The 13067-nt window shown below is 46.7% G+C and overlaps 1 protein-coding gene across 2 annotated transcripts in view; it reads right to left on the bottom strand.

Moving 5' to 3' along the window:
- The window catches only part of tmem9 (transmembrane protein 9), a 92926-nt gene that overhangs the window by 40775 nt on the left and 39084 nt on the right, over positions 1-13067 (bottom strand). The window lies entirely within an intron of this gene.

Below are 13067 nucleotides of genomic sequence, written 5' to 3'. Positions count from 1 at the left end.
TGTCCGTGACACAATATAACTTAATTGGCACTGGTGTTAGATTTGCTAAAGTTTTGAGAATTTTTAAATCACGAGTGCACTCCTGCTACTCTGCTGGGGATTTTGTAGGAGTGGGTGGTGGTGGCAGTGGGGGGTGCGAGATAAGTGGATGGAGTAAACTGCACTGCACCATAACACCTACCGTTAAATGCAAAGCATATCTAAGTGCAAATGAGACCAGTAATAAACAGGAGGATAAAAAGCAAAAAACCTAAAACAATTTTTTTAAAATCTGGCACCGACGGGACCGGCGTGGTGCCGGTTTATGAAAAAGTCCGGATTACAGAGAGGTATAGTAAAAGGTACGAGAGCCCCGTACACAGCAACAAATCTAGGCTTCCCTGTTGCTTAGCAACAGGTGCAGGAATCCCGGTTACACAGCCACAGATCCAGGAACAGCCACTAATATGAAGTAAAACTTACCTGAACCTACTCCTGAATTCTGCCCGTTAAGAGATTTCCAGTTATTTAGGTGCTGGTAAATCGAGAGTTTCCTTATTGGGGATACTCAGCAGGTCAGGCAGCATATGTGGAAGGGTCGATACCCAAAACGCTGACTTCTATTCTCTCCATTAGGTGCTGCCCAGCCTGCTGAGTGTTTCCAGCACTTGTTTTGTTTTAGTAAGCAAGGAGTGTTAGACCAAATCTCTCTCACTTCAAGTACACTCATTTAATAAAAATATACCACATCACTACTTTAAATTTAAGTCAATTTCAGGGTATCCAGGTACAAAAGTGATTATATCACAAGATGACAAATTCCAGTTGCCTGAAATCTGGCACCTACGTGTATGGGTCAATAACCAGCAAAATTATTAACCCAGCAATAGAAGGGATATTTATACTGAGGCACTGTCTATTTCTTTTGTACCCTTAGAGGCCACTATTTAGAAGGCTTTTTCTATGCCCTTATACCCTGCTGGATGTGGATCGGACACTGAGCAATTCAATCAATCAGATAGCTGGATATGTGAACTGTCCAGACGGGCTTATCAAGTCTAAAACTAACTCTTCAGATTACCAGACTTTTAAACATTTCTGCTGGGTTTAAGAGATCAGGCAGGGTTGAGAGAAGAGTGCAATAGCCCACTGCAAATATTGTTCGAATTTCGGACAATGTCAGCAACCCAACAGTAAACAGTGCGATTACTGGAGAGAATGTTAATATGAATACCCAGGAACAGTGTGAGCGAATCAAAAAAATACAGGAAAATGCAAAAATCTGATGGATGGACAGAAATCGATGACCTCCTGAAGGGCCAAGGACCCCAGCTTGACAATCTGTGCATTCCAGACAGGACAGGATGGATCTGTACAACCCAAGTTCTTTTAGGCACAACCATTTAGACAATCAGGGGAGAGTCCAACACACCGTGTGACACAGCTGAAAGATGCAGGTTCCCATAGTGAGCTCCCCACCGCGGCTATGCTGCTGGCAGACACTAATCTGAGGCCAGGCACTTTCAGAAAGTCACAAATTACTCATACACACCACCTAGTGGCTGGCAACAGCAACATTTGCAAAGTCCTGGAGCAAGTCAACTGCAAGAAAAATAATTAATGTACCTGTAGTAAACTGCCGACAATCATCAGTGGGACTGAGATTGCAGCCGTTCAGTGCCGCCTGGGGAGGGCTGTGGCTGAAGGCATCAGAGAGGAGAGCCCAATAAGCACGTATTCAACAGAGCATCTCATTTTTACAAGGTGTTTCAATTCCCCCTTTTATGTTCAGTATATCGCAATGACAATCTGCAACAACAGCTCCCAAGGGCTACAGATTCAGAATGTACAGGTTGCACCAAGGATACAATACCAGCAGATTCAATACTGCATTAGAGAACCATGAGAAGATTAAAGCACAAAGTCCCCTAGTGCAGCACGAAACCTGAACTGCCTTAGTTATCAGCAGGTAGAATCATCACTCTACTGCCTGTGGTAATTACTCCATCAATAAGGCCTCACATCATCAATCCATAGGTAAGGGACCCGGGGTCAATCTGCTCAGTTACCCCTCCTCCACTCCAGCATACAATCAATCAATCAGTTCTCACAAAGCGACTGAAGTGAAAACCTGATCAAATTGCGAGGATGGATGCAATACCAACTGACAGCGTGCTGCTCTGGATCCCCTATATATTGTACAGTGCAGGAAACGGGCTCTTGTGGATTCCCCCGAGGATTTCTCCTTTGGCTAGGGAGGAGGAGAAAGGAGGAAGTGCTTCCAAGGCAGCTTGGTTGAGACCGATTACTCTAAAGGGCAAATCTCGCACTCAAACCCATTTAGTGTAGTGTTGCTACACTAAAAGCATATATTTCCCAAAATTTGTACAGTTGAAACCTGTGTGCGTATTAATGAAAACAGAAAATGCTGGAATACTCAGCAGGTCAGGCAGCATCTGTATATTGATTTAGTGTAAAATAAAATACAAATTTAAACAGTGCTTCTATTTTGAATTAAAAAAAGGTTTCTGGTCCAATCTTTGCCCAGGAAAAAGCTGGATGGAGCTACATAGCTCATTCATCTAAAGATTAAAACAGTTAACTTTGTAATAATGATGCTTACCTTGTGCCTGCAAGTTATTTTTCAGCAAACGCGTACTGCATACCACCCGAGCATTTTGCAAACCAAGACTGATTGGGGATCGTTTAAAGCCATATACAGGGGAGGAATAAGGAGCAGTCTCCTTAGCTGAGAAAGGACATACTTGCCTTAGAGGCGGAGTAACGAAGGTTCACTAGATTGATCCCTGGGAGGAGACGTTTGTCCTATGCGGAGAGTTTGTGTAGAATGGGCCTATACTCTCTGGAGTTTAGAAGAATGAGAGGTGATCTCATTGAAACATAAGATTCTGAGGGGAATTGACAGGGTAGATGCTGAGAGGTTGTTTCCCCTGGCTGGAGAGTCTAGAACTAGGGGTCACAGTCTCAGGATAAGGGGTCAGCCATTTAAGACTGAGATGAGGAGGAATTTCTTCACTCAGAGGGTTGAGACTCTTTGGAATTCTCTGCCCCAGAGGGCTGTGGATGCTCAATCGTTGAGTATATTCAAGGCTGAGAGATAGACTTTTGGACTCCAGGGGAATCAAGGGATATGGGGATTGGGTGAGAAAGTGGAGTTAAGGTCGAAGATCAGCCATGATCTTATTGAATGGCAGAGCAGGCTCGAGGGGCCTACTCCTGCTCCTAATGCTTACGTTCTTATACGTGGGAAAATTGCCAGCGCTGCTTGTCTGGCACAGTGTGACACTGAACAAAAATCAAGCACAACACAAACAAGCCACCGATCATTCTGTTAAGAGGGAAAATTAATTTGCAATGGAGAGATACAGTACAGCAGTCTGGGCAGGTGTGGCATATGTGTTATTTACTACATAATGGGACTGGTCCCAAAGACTTCATACCCTGCTGATCACTCACAAAAATACATCCTTTACCGTCTGGAAATTTATTACATTTTCCATTTGTACTGTGCCCAATCCCATTTGGTAAGTTAGTTGCCCTTCTCTGTGCTCCCTCCAAGGCCAGGATGTCCCCCCCGCCCCCATGTGCCCAGGACTATACACTATACTCAAGATGGGGGCAGACCAATGCTTTGTATAAATTAATTAACACTCCTTGGGATTTGTGCTGTATCCCTTGAGCTATACACCCTAAGATCCTGTTTCCTTTATCTTCAATAATGCATGCTGTGCTAACAGTTGAAGGGTATTTTTCATTCAAACCCACAGATCTCTCTCCCGTGCTTTTCCAGCTTGTAATCTTCTATATGGGACTCTTGTCAAACACTTTGCGGAGGTCTGGGTGCATTAAATCTGGGTTTATTCAATATACTGAGTTCCCTCCACTCAACTAAGTCGGCTGTATCCTGAAACTACTCGAATGCATGTCAAGCGAGATCTACCACCTGTGAAGCCATGTTGTCTACTTCTCATCACACTAGTTCCCCAATACCGCATTAATCTCTCTCAGGATTCTATTATTTTACTCACTACTGTAGAGTGCAAAGGTTTATAGTTCCCAGAGCTATCCTTTAGTCCCTTTATTGGCACCATAGTTACTTTTCTGCCGTCATCATATTGTGTAGATGGCAGTAGTCTTACAAACCAACAGTCTGGGACCTGTAAAATGTATAGAGGCTGAATGGGTTATTTCCTAATTAAATGTAATGGTACCACATACTCACACCTACAATGAAATTGTTAATGAGTGTCCAACTCATAACCCATTCAGGCGTCACAGGTGCGTTGTCTACAAGCCAGTATGAATGCAAATCCAAAAACAGTGGGCCCACCTTCAAACAAATAATTTCTTTAAAGTATTAATCCACTGCTATACATCCTGGACAACCAACCATAGCAGACTGGGTTTAATACCACATCATTCGATACTGATCATTAATTGTGAATGGATCCGCCTGTATAATATCGCGAGAGTTCTGTGTCTAGTGGGGCCAATAGCAGCGCCACGTCATGCTGATAACATTGGTTACCATTCAAATGCTGAGAAAGGTCAGGTGTGTGTCTGTGTCCTTGAAAGACATGTACAGTTCCACTTCCTCAACAACATTGTGTACCCGTGGGGAAGGCACTTTTGAAATCTAAGTGCAGCCTACCTGTTGCTGTGGCTCCTGTGATTAATGGCTGCCACACGTTAATATAGCAAGAAAGACACAAAGAAGCTACAAACAACTTCCCTTATGAAGAGTTTAGTAGAGAATTAGCCACCTGCAAACAAGTTGACTGAGCACACAACAGTATGCTGTCGGATTCTCCTCCAATGAGAAGTCTAACCGTAAACGCGATTTGGGAAAAAAAAAGTTGGCTCTCCGAACAGCCCTTGCAAGCACACAGCCTTACGTGCTGCAGCTACCCAGTCATCCAGCCGAAGTGGCCATTCTTCATTGTGTGCCTGGATAGTGACCACTCGAGGCCTATTCAACAAGAGGACATCGTAGTCGAGCCAATCTTGGCCTCACCTAAGTACGTACATGCATTTTTCAGCAAAAGCAATCAGGAAACTGGCTGATTCCACAATCCCTAGCCCAGGGGTGCCGAGGTCGATTGCAGCACTCGCCCGTCGAGATCAGCTAACTGAGCACAAACTGGGGAAGGAACCTGGGAGCCTCTAGTCTGGATGATTAGATACCATATTGAGCAATGCAGTTACCCATTGCACAACCGAATGTTCAGTTTATTAGATGCTGAACAAATCATACAAGCTTCTAATATTTCTTTTTAAAACACCAATGGGGTGGGGGAGGGTGGGTTCACATCTGCCATCACTGGGCTTGGTAGGAGTTTATATAGAAATGCACCCTCAAATACTGTCAGGGTTAACTGAATTCCAGCAGCGGTCTGCTTGTATTTTTGTCATATTTCTCTGCAGTCTAGTGAGACTCTGCCATTCTGGTTGTGAGGCCACTTGCACCATGTAAAAGGCATCAGGGTCTCTATTTTAAACCCCCCGGATGGACAGGAGAGAGTCAGGCGAGGTTAAAGTATCTGGATCGGGCAATCCGACCCCAACCTGACCACATTCCCATTCCTTTAGATTTTCAAGTGCAGAAATCAGGCCATGGACGGGACTCCTGCAAAGTCACATCCCGATGACATCATCGGCATGGCAACTTAAATTCAATAGTCAGTGAGGGGGAGGCCCAACCTGTAGGATTCGTGGCAGCTGATCAGAGGCGGGAACTGCCGACTCCCCAAGGTGAGTGGCTCTTTTACCATTGCTTGTGGGCCAGGAGGAGTAGGAGTGCTCCCCCAGGCTTCGACCTTCCCTAGTTCGATCTCCAGCCTCCCCCCAGTCCCCGCCACCCTACAGCCCTCCCAATCTCAAACCTCCCCTCAGCCCACCCGATCACAGCCCAGAGCTGATGCTCCCTTCCCAGTGCTGGGAACCGTCCCCAGGGGTTCCCGGCTGTAACCTTCTGCCATTCGTGTTCCCTCCCTGTCCATTTGGCCGGGTGGGAGGCGGCCCTACAATACATTAAGGAAGCCCTGCCATTAAGATCGGCAGGGCTGCCACGTCCCTGGCCTGGTCAGGTTCTTCGGCTGATTTCAGCCTCCTCCACACCCTTCTCGGCTCCCCGTTAATATCGGGGCCCAGGACTCTACCAAAACGAAGCACTGCACGACTGAAAAAAAAAGACAAGCATCTCAGGCCACTGCATGTAACCCTCAGAGACTGCCGTACCATTTCTGCACCAATACTCCAATTTTATCATCTCTGGGTCCTCTTGTTCTTCAGAAATTGAATTTTGCACTTTGTGGAAGTAAAACTGAGTTTTGAAAGTGTTTTTTTTTTTTTTTATAAAAAGGGCGACTTGTAGTACAGAGGATTACAAGCAGAACAGTCGAACCTATTCTGAATCAGGATCTATGGATAACAGGGGGACCTGTAAGAACAAAGGCAAGGAACAGGAGGTGGTAATAGGGAGAACACCGTTATCTGGGTTTCTCCCAACAGCACCACCAAAGTCACCGACAGACAACAAAGGGGCACTTCCAGAAAACACTTGTATCTTGCTGACAGTTCCATATTAAGCAACAGAAAATATACACAAGAATCTGATCAAATATGAAGATTGCTATCAAGGAAAGAAACTGTCTGTATCTTCAAGTCTAACAAAACTCAGTCACTATGAGAGTTGTAATTTGTAAGTGAAGAACTGAATTTACATTAATATTTTTTCTTTCAATTTCCTACCCTTTTCACCCCTCCTCTTCTGAAAGTGCAGACTTGTACCGCGGTACAGTTAAAAAGATGCTGAAAGCCCCCCACCTGCTTTCTCACCCAAGTGGTCATGCGAGACCTCATGGAGTGGAGGCAGGACACTTCTCCACAGATTGCATCACAGGCGAGTCTGATCTTATCCTCATCCGAAATCCACACATACACACTTTCCAGCCGGGTGGGGGAGGGGGTTGCGCGGCAGCGATTGGGGCGGGAACCCTGGCTGATTTCCCCCTACACAGCCCCAGGGTGCCGAGGCCAATTAGAGTGCTCCAAACTGCTCATTTGATGGCCTACTGGGATACAGAAAGACCAACCTGGTGTAGCGCTAAGCCAGACAGACCAGAGTTCCAGCTTTGATTCACGTTCTGTAGTTATGCTGAAAAGGTTCGATAGAGGTGTGGGAAGAAGCTCGTGTGGAGCATAAACACCTGCATGGACCAGTTGGGCCGAATGGCCTGTTTCTGTGCTGTAATTTCAATATAATTCCAAGTAAAAAATACACAATACAGATCAGTTATGTCATGTGCCTAGAACACCAACCTGGTGCTCAGCACTCTGGTATATACACACTAGTCGACGATTTGTCTCCTCTGCAAAGGTAGCTGGTCTCTACCCCGAGGCTCTTGGTCTTCAACACAGATTATGTAACACTGAATCGTTACTCGTTTTAGTAACAAATCTCGCCGCAGGTTACTGACCGAGATTGTTACCGCTGAAAACCACCTAGTACAAGGACACCTTTGAAGTGTCTGATTGTCCACAAGATGCAGTATTGATACTAATTGGCTAACATCGCTTTGTATCAAATAATGCAACAGCTTAAAGAACTTAAGCATGTCACTCCACTCTTAGTAGACTGACAGCCAGTGAATGCAATGTGCCAAAAAGGATATGTTAGATGAACAATTAGCAGAGTGGCATTCTCAAGTCTGTCCATTACGTATGCACTATAAAAGCTATATGCTTAAAATGAACTATAACTGGGGAGACGAGACAGATTTGATATACATCAAAACAGCAACCAATGTTGTCACTGGGATGTAGGTAAACAGGAATGATAGGCAGGTGAAATTTCTGTGTGATGTCTACTTAATCACTGAAAAATACAAATTATAATCAGGCGACCAACCCTGGTGGCATAGTGGTTAGCACTGTTGCCTCACAGCGCCAGGGACCCGGGTTCGAATCCGGCCTCGGGTGACTGTCTGTGTGGAGTTTGCACATTCTCCCCGTGTTTGCATGGGTTTCCTCCGGGTGCTCCGGTTTCCTCCCACAGTCCAAAGATATGCGGGTTAGGTTGATTGGCTATGATAAATTGACCCTTAGTGTTAGGGGGATTAAATACGTGGGGTTACGGGGATAGGGTGGGATATGTGTCGGTGCAGGCTCGATGGGCCGAAATGGCCTCTATCTGCACTGTGGGGTTTCTGTGAAAAAAAGAGTTTAGAGGTGCAATACAGGAGCAGCACCAGGCGTACCTGAAAATAAGTTGCCAACCTGGTGAAGCTACACCACAGGACTACATGCATGCTAATCAGCAGAAACAGCATGCTACAGACAGAGCCAAGTGATCCCATAACCAACGGATCAGATCAAAGCTCTGCAGACCTGCAACATTCAGTTGTGAATGGTGGTGGACAATTAAACAACTAACGGGAGGAGGAGGCTCAATGACCATCCCCATCCTTAACGTTGGCAGAGCCTAGCACGTGGGTGCAAAAAAACAAAAGCTAAAGAGTGTTCGCAACCATCTTCAGCCAGAAGTGCAGAGTGGATGATCCATCTCGGCCTCCTTCTGAGGACCCCACCATCACAGAAGCCAGTCTTCAGCCAATTAGATTCACTCCACGTGATATCAAGAAACGGCTGACTGCACTGGATACTGCAGAGGCTTTGGCTCTGACAATATCCCAGCTATCATGCTGAAGATTTGTGCTCCAGAACTAACCACGCCTCTAGCCAAGCTGTTCCAGTACAGCTACAAGACTGGCATCTATCCAACAATGTGGAAAACTGCCCAGGTATGTTCTGTCCACAAAAAAAAAGACAAATCCAATCCAGCCAATTAACGCCCCATCAGTCTGCTCGCAATCATCAGCAAAGTGATGGAAGGTGTTGCCGACAGTGCTATAAAGCAACACTTACTCACCAATAACCTGCTCACAAATGCTCAGTTTGGGTTCCGTCAGGACCATTCAGCTCCAGACCTCATTACAGCCTCCGACCAAATATGGACAAAAGAGCTGAATTCCAGAGGTAAGGAGAGTGACTGCCCTTGACATCAAGACAGCATTTGACCAGGTGTGGCATCAAGGAGCTCTAGTAAAACTGAAGTCAATGGGAATCGGGGGGGGAAAACTCTCCACTGGCTGGAGTCATGCCTAGCACAAAGGAAGATGGTTGCGGTTGTTGGAGGATAGTCATCTCATCCCCAGGACATCACTGCAGAAGTTCCTCAGGGCAGTGTCCTAGGCCCAACCATCTTCAGCTGCTTCATCAATGACTTTCCCTCCATCATAAGGTCAGAAGTGAGGAAGTTCGCTGATGATTGCACAGTGTTCAGTTCCATTCACAACTCCTTAGATAATGAAGCAGTCCATGCCCGCATGCAGCAAGACCTGGACGACATCCAGGCTTGGGCTGATAAGTGGCAAGTAACATTCGCACCACACAAGTGTCAGGCAATGACCATCAACAAGAGAGCACCTAACCACCGCTCCTTGAAATTCAACGGCATTACCATCACCGAATCCCCCACCATCAACATCCTGGGGGTCACCATTGACCAGAAACTTAACTGGACCAGCCACAAATACTGTGGCAACAAGAGCAGGTCAGAGGCTGGGTACTCTACGGCGAGTGTCTCACCTCCTGACTCCCCAAAGCCTTTCCACCATCTACAAGGCACAAGTAAGGAGTGTGATGGAAGAGAAGGGTTTAGGGAGGCAATTCCAGAGCTTAGAGCCTAGGCAGCTGAAGGCACAGCCACCAATGGTGGAGCGATGAGAATCAGGGATACACGAGGCCAGAATTGGAGAAGCGCAGAGATCTTGGAGGGTTGTGGGCTGGAGGAGGTTACAGAGATAGGGAGGGTGAGACCATGGAGGGATTTGAAAACCAGGATAAGAATTTTCTAATCAAGACGTTTCCAGACCCTGAGCACAGGGGTGATGGGTGAATGGGACTTGGTGTGAGTTAGGATAAGGGCAACAGAGTTTTGGGTTAGGAACATAGGAACAGGAGTAGTCCATTGAAACCCTCGAGTTCGTTCCGCCATTCATTGAAATCATGGCTGATCTGCGACCTAACTCCATATATCCACCTTCGGCCCATATCCCCGAATACATTTGGTTAACAAAATGCTATCAATCTTCGATTTAAAATTAATTGATCTAGCATCAATTGCCATTTGCAAAAGAGAGTTCCAAACTTCTACCACCCGTTGTGTGTAGAAGTGTTTCCTAATTTCACTCCCGAAAGGTCTGGCTCTAATTTTTTTCAGTGTATGTCCCCAAGTCCTAGAATCCCCAACCAGCAGAAATAGTTTCTCTCTACCTTATCTGTTCCCCTTAATATCCTGAAAACTTCGATCAGATCATCCCGTAACCTTCTAAATTCTAGGGAATACAACCCTAATTTGTGTAATTAAAGGCCAGCAATCCATTAACCTTTTTGATTATCTTCTGTACCTGTTCATGACATTTTAATGATATGTACCTGGACCCTCAGGTCTCTTTGGACCTCCACGGTTTTCAGCTTTTCACCATTTAGAAAGTACCCTGTTCTATCTTGTTTAGGTTCAAAGTGGATGACCTCACATTTGCCTACATTGAAATCCATTTGCCACAATTTTGCAGTGATTTTGTCGCTATCCCTTTGTAATTTTATGCTTTCATCTATACTGCCTACAATGCCGCCTATCCTTGTTATCAGCAAATTTGGATATATGACTTTCTATGCCATCATCCAAGTTGTTAATAAATATTGTGAATAGTTGAGGCCCCAACACAGATCCCTGCGGGACACCACTAGTCACATCCAGCCAATTTGAGTACCTACCCATTATCCCTACTGCCGGTCTCCTGTCGCTCAGCCAATTTCCTAACCAGGTCAATAATTTGCCCTCAATTCTGTGGGCTTCTACCTTAGTTAACAGTCTCTTATGTGGGACTTCATCAAATGCTTTCTGGAAGTCCACATAAATAACATCCATAGACATTCCCCTGTCCACTAATTTAGTCACCTCCTCAAAAAATTCAATCAGGTTTGTTAGGCATGACCTACCTTTCACAAATCCATGCTGGCTTTCTCTGATTAACTGAAATATTTTGAGGTGTTCAGTCACCCTATCCTTAATTATAGACCCTTGTGTGGCGGTACCACTGGTTGTCCCTTACATTGAGACACATAATTCCCTTTAACTTACCTTACTGTATGTGTCTGTTACTGTACTCAGGCTCCTCTCCTGTACTCTGATGACGTCAGAGCTTGGAACCTTCCAACAGTAGAGCTTGGAACCTGCGGGCAGTTGAGCTCGGAACCTGCGGGCAGTTGAGCTGGGAAACTTCTAGTTAGTCCTCGTGGCGTCCCCACTGGGGAAAGACCTGTTCCACAGCTCTCCTGCATCGGTTTACGTTGTTTGTTGTATTTCGTCAAATCCTTCATTAAAGACTTATTGGATTGTTTCTCCGGAGTCAGCCTCAATGATTTGGTTAGGAATACGCCTATTCCTACATTGGTGACCCCGACATGCTGTTTCACACGTCTCCACGGTCCTTCGCCTGACAGATACACTTTATTCGCCACGACGCGCGTACGGATCCCCTCACGAGCAGCATCTTCGGAACTCACTCGCCAAGCCGAGACCATCATAGAAGTAGAGCACGACCAACGGCAACCGTCGTCCACCAGCGCTACAATTGGTGGGTTTGTGAACGTCTTTCACAAACGAAGCACGCTATGGAAGCATCAGCCGTTCTGCTGTCGCTACCACAATCCAGGGAGCCACGGTCTCCCTCGTGCGTTACAAAAGGTAGAAGCCCCGTTCGATGAGAACATTGATGCGGCGCCGACCACGCACTTGCTTACGGTCCCCGTACTCGTTTTTCCTACCGCCACACGGATCGTCCGCCTCTACGTCCAAAACAACAGCAAGTATACATCTCTCCAAGCGCGGGGTACAGCATGTTCGGGCCCACAAGATCGGAGCGCGCCCCGTGGGGATACCACGAGGACTTACCCCCGCAAAACACGAGGACGCACTCCTCGCGCACGAGGACCCATCCCTCGCGAACCACGAGAACCCATCCCTCGTGAACACCGACGACTCCTTCTCCGCCGACGATGCACCAGCCTTTCAGCTTGCTGGTTGTGTTACCTACTACACGATTCGGCGTGAACAAAAGCGTGCCGCCCTCCCGGCTGTTTTCTCCTAAATCTACAACTGTTACAAGTGTTGCTGCCCTACAGGCAGAGTTAACCCCGCCCGAAAGCAACAACAACCTGGACCGTTGCTGCCCTTTATCCAATTTTCCCTTCAGCAAACGTCTACTGAAGCTGCACACAGAGGACGGGTCCAACGGGCATCCTGTGGCCGCGATCAGCCACGTGAAAGTTGCTAGCCTCACCGATCACAGATCAACGCAGCAACTCTTCACCCTCCGTTGTGTTCACGTCGTAGCACTATGGCACGCACCGTTCCGTGCGTTCCAGCCTCCCGAAGGTTTCGCTCACCAGCCAACGGAGACATCACCCGCGTCCGCCCAACCTGCCCGTCACTCTGACAAGGCCTGCTGTTTCACACGTCTCCACGGTCCTTCGCCTGACGGATACGTTTTATTCGCCACGACGCGCGTAAGGATCCGCTCACGAGCAGCATCTTCATGCCTCGCCTACCAAGCCGAGACAGCACGACCACCAGCTCGTCAGACCATCTCATCCTTGGACTTTCGTTAAAGCGAATTCTGGGGGGGCCTGTGTGGCGGTACCACTGGTTGTCCCTTACATTGAGACACATAATTCCCTTTAACTTACCTTACTGTATGTGTCTGTTACTGTACTCAGGCTCCTCTCCTGTACTCTGATGACGTCAGAGCTTGGAACCTTCCAACAGTAGAGCTCGGAACCTGCTGGCAGTAGAGCTCGGAACCTGCGGGCAGTTGAGCTGGGAAACTTCTAGTTAGCCCTCGTGGCGTCCCCACTGGGGAAAGACCTGTTCCACAGCTCTCCTGCATCTGTTTACGTTGTTTGTTGTATTTCGTCAAATCCTTCATTAAAGACTAATTGGA

This window comes from Somniosus microcephalus, chromosome 18 (assembly GCF_052327205.1).
Source record: "Somniosus microcephalus isolate GS21.2 chromosome 18, FLI_Smic_1.0, whole genome shotgun sequence".
Taxonomy (NCBI): Eukaryota; Metazoa; Chordata; class Chondrichthyes; order Squaliformes; family Somniosidae; genus Somniosus; species Somniosus microcephalus.
Note: the sequence above shows the minus strand (reverse complement) of the source record. Positions and strands in the feature narration are given on the sequence as shown.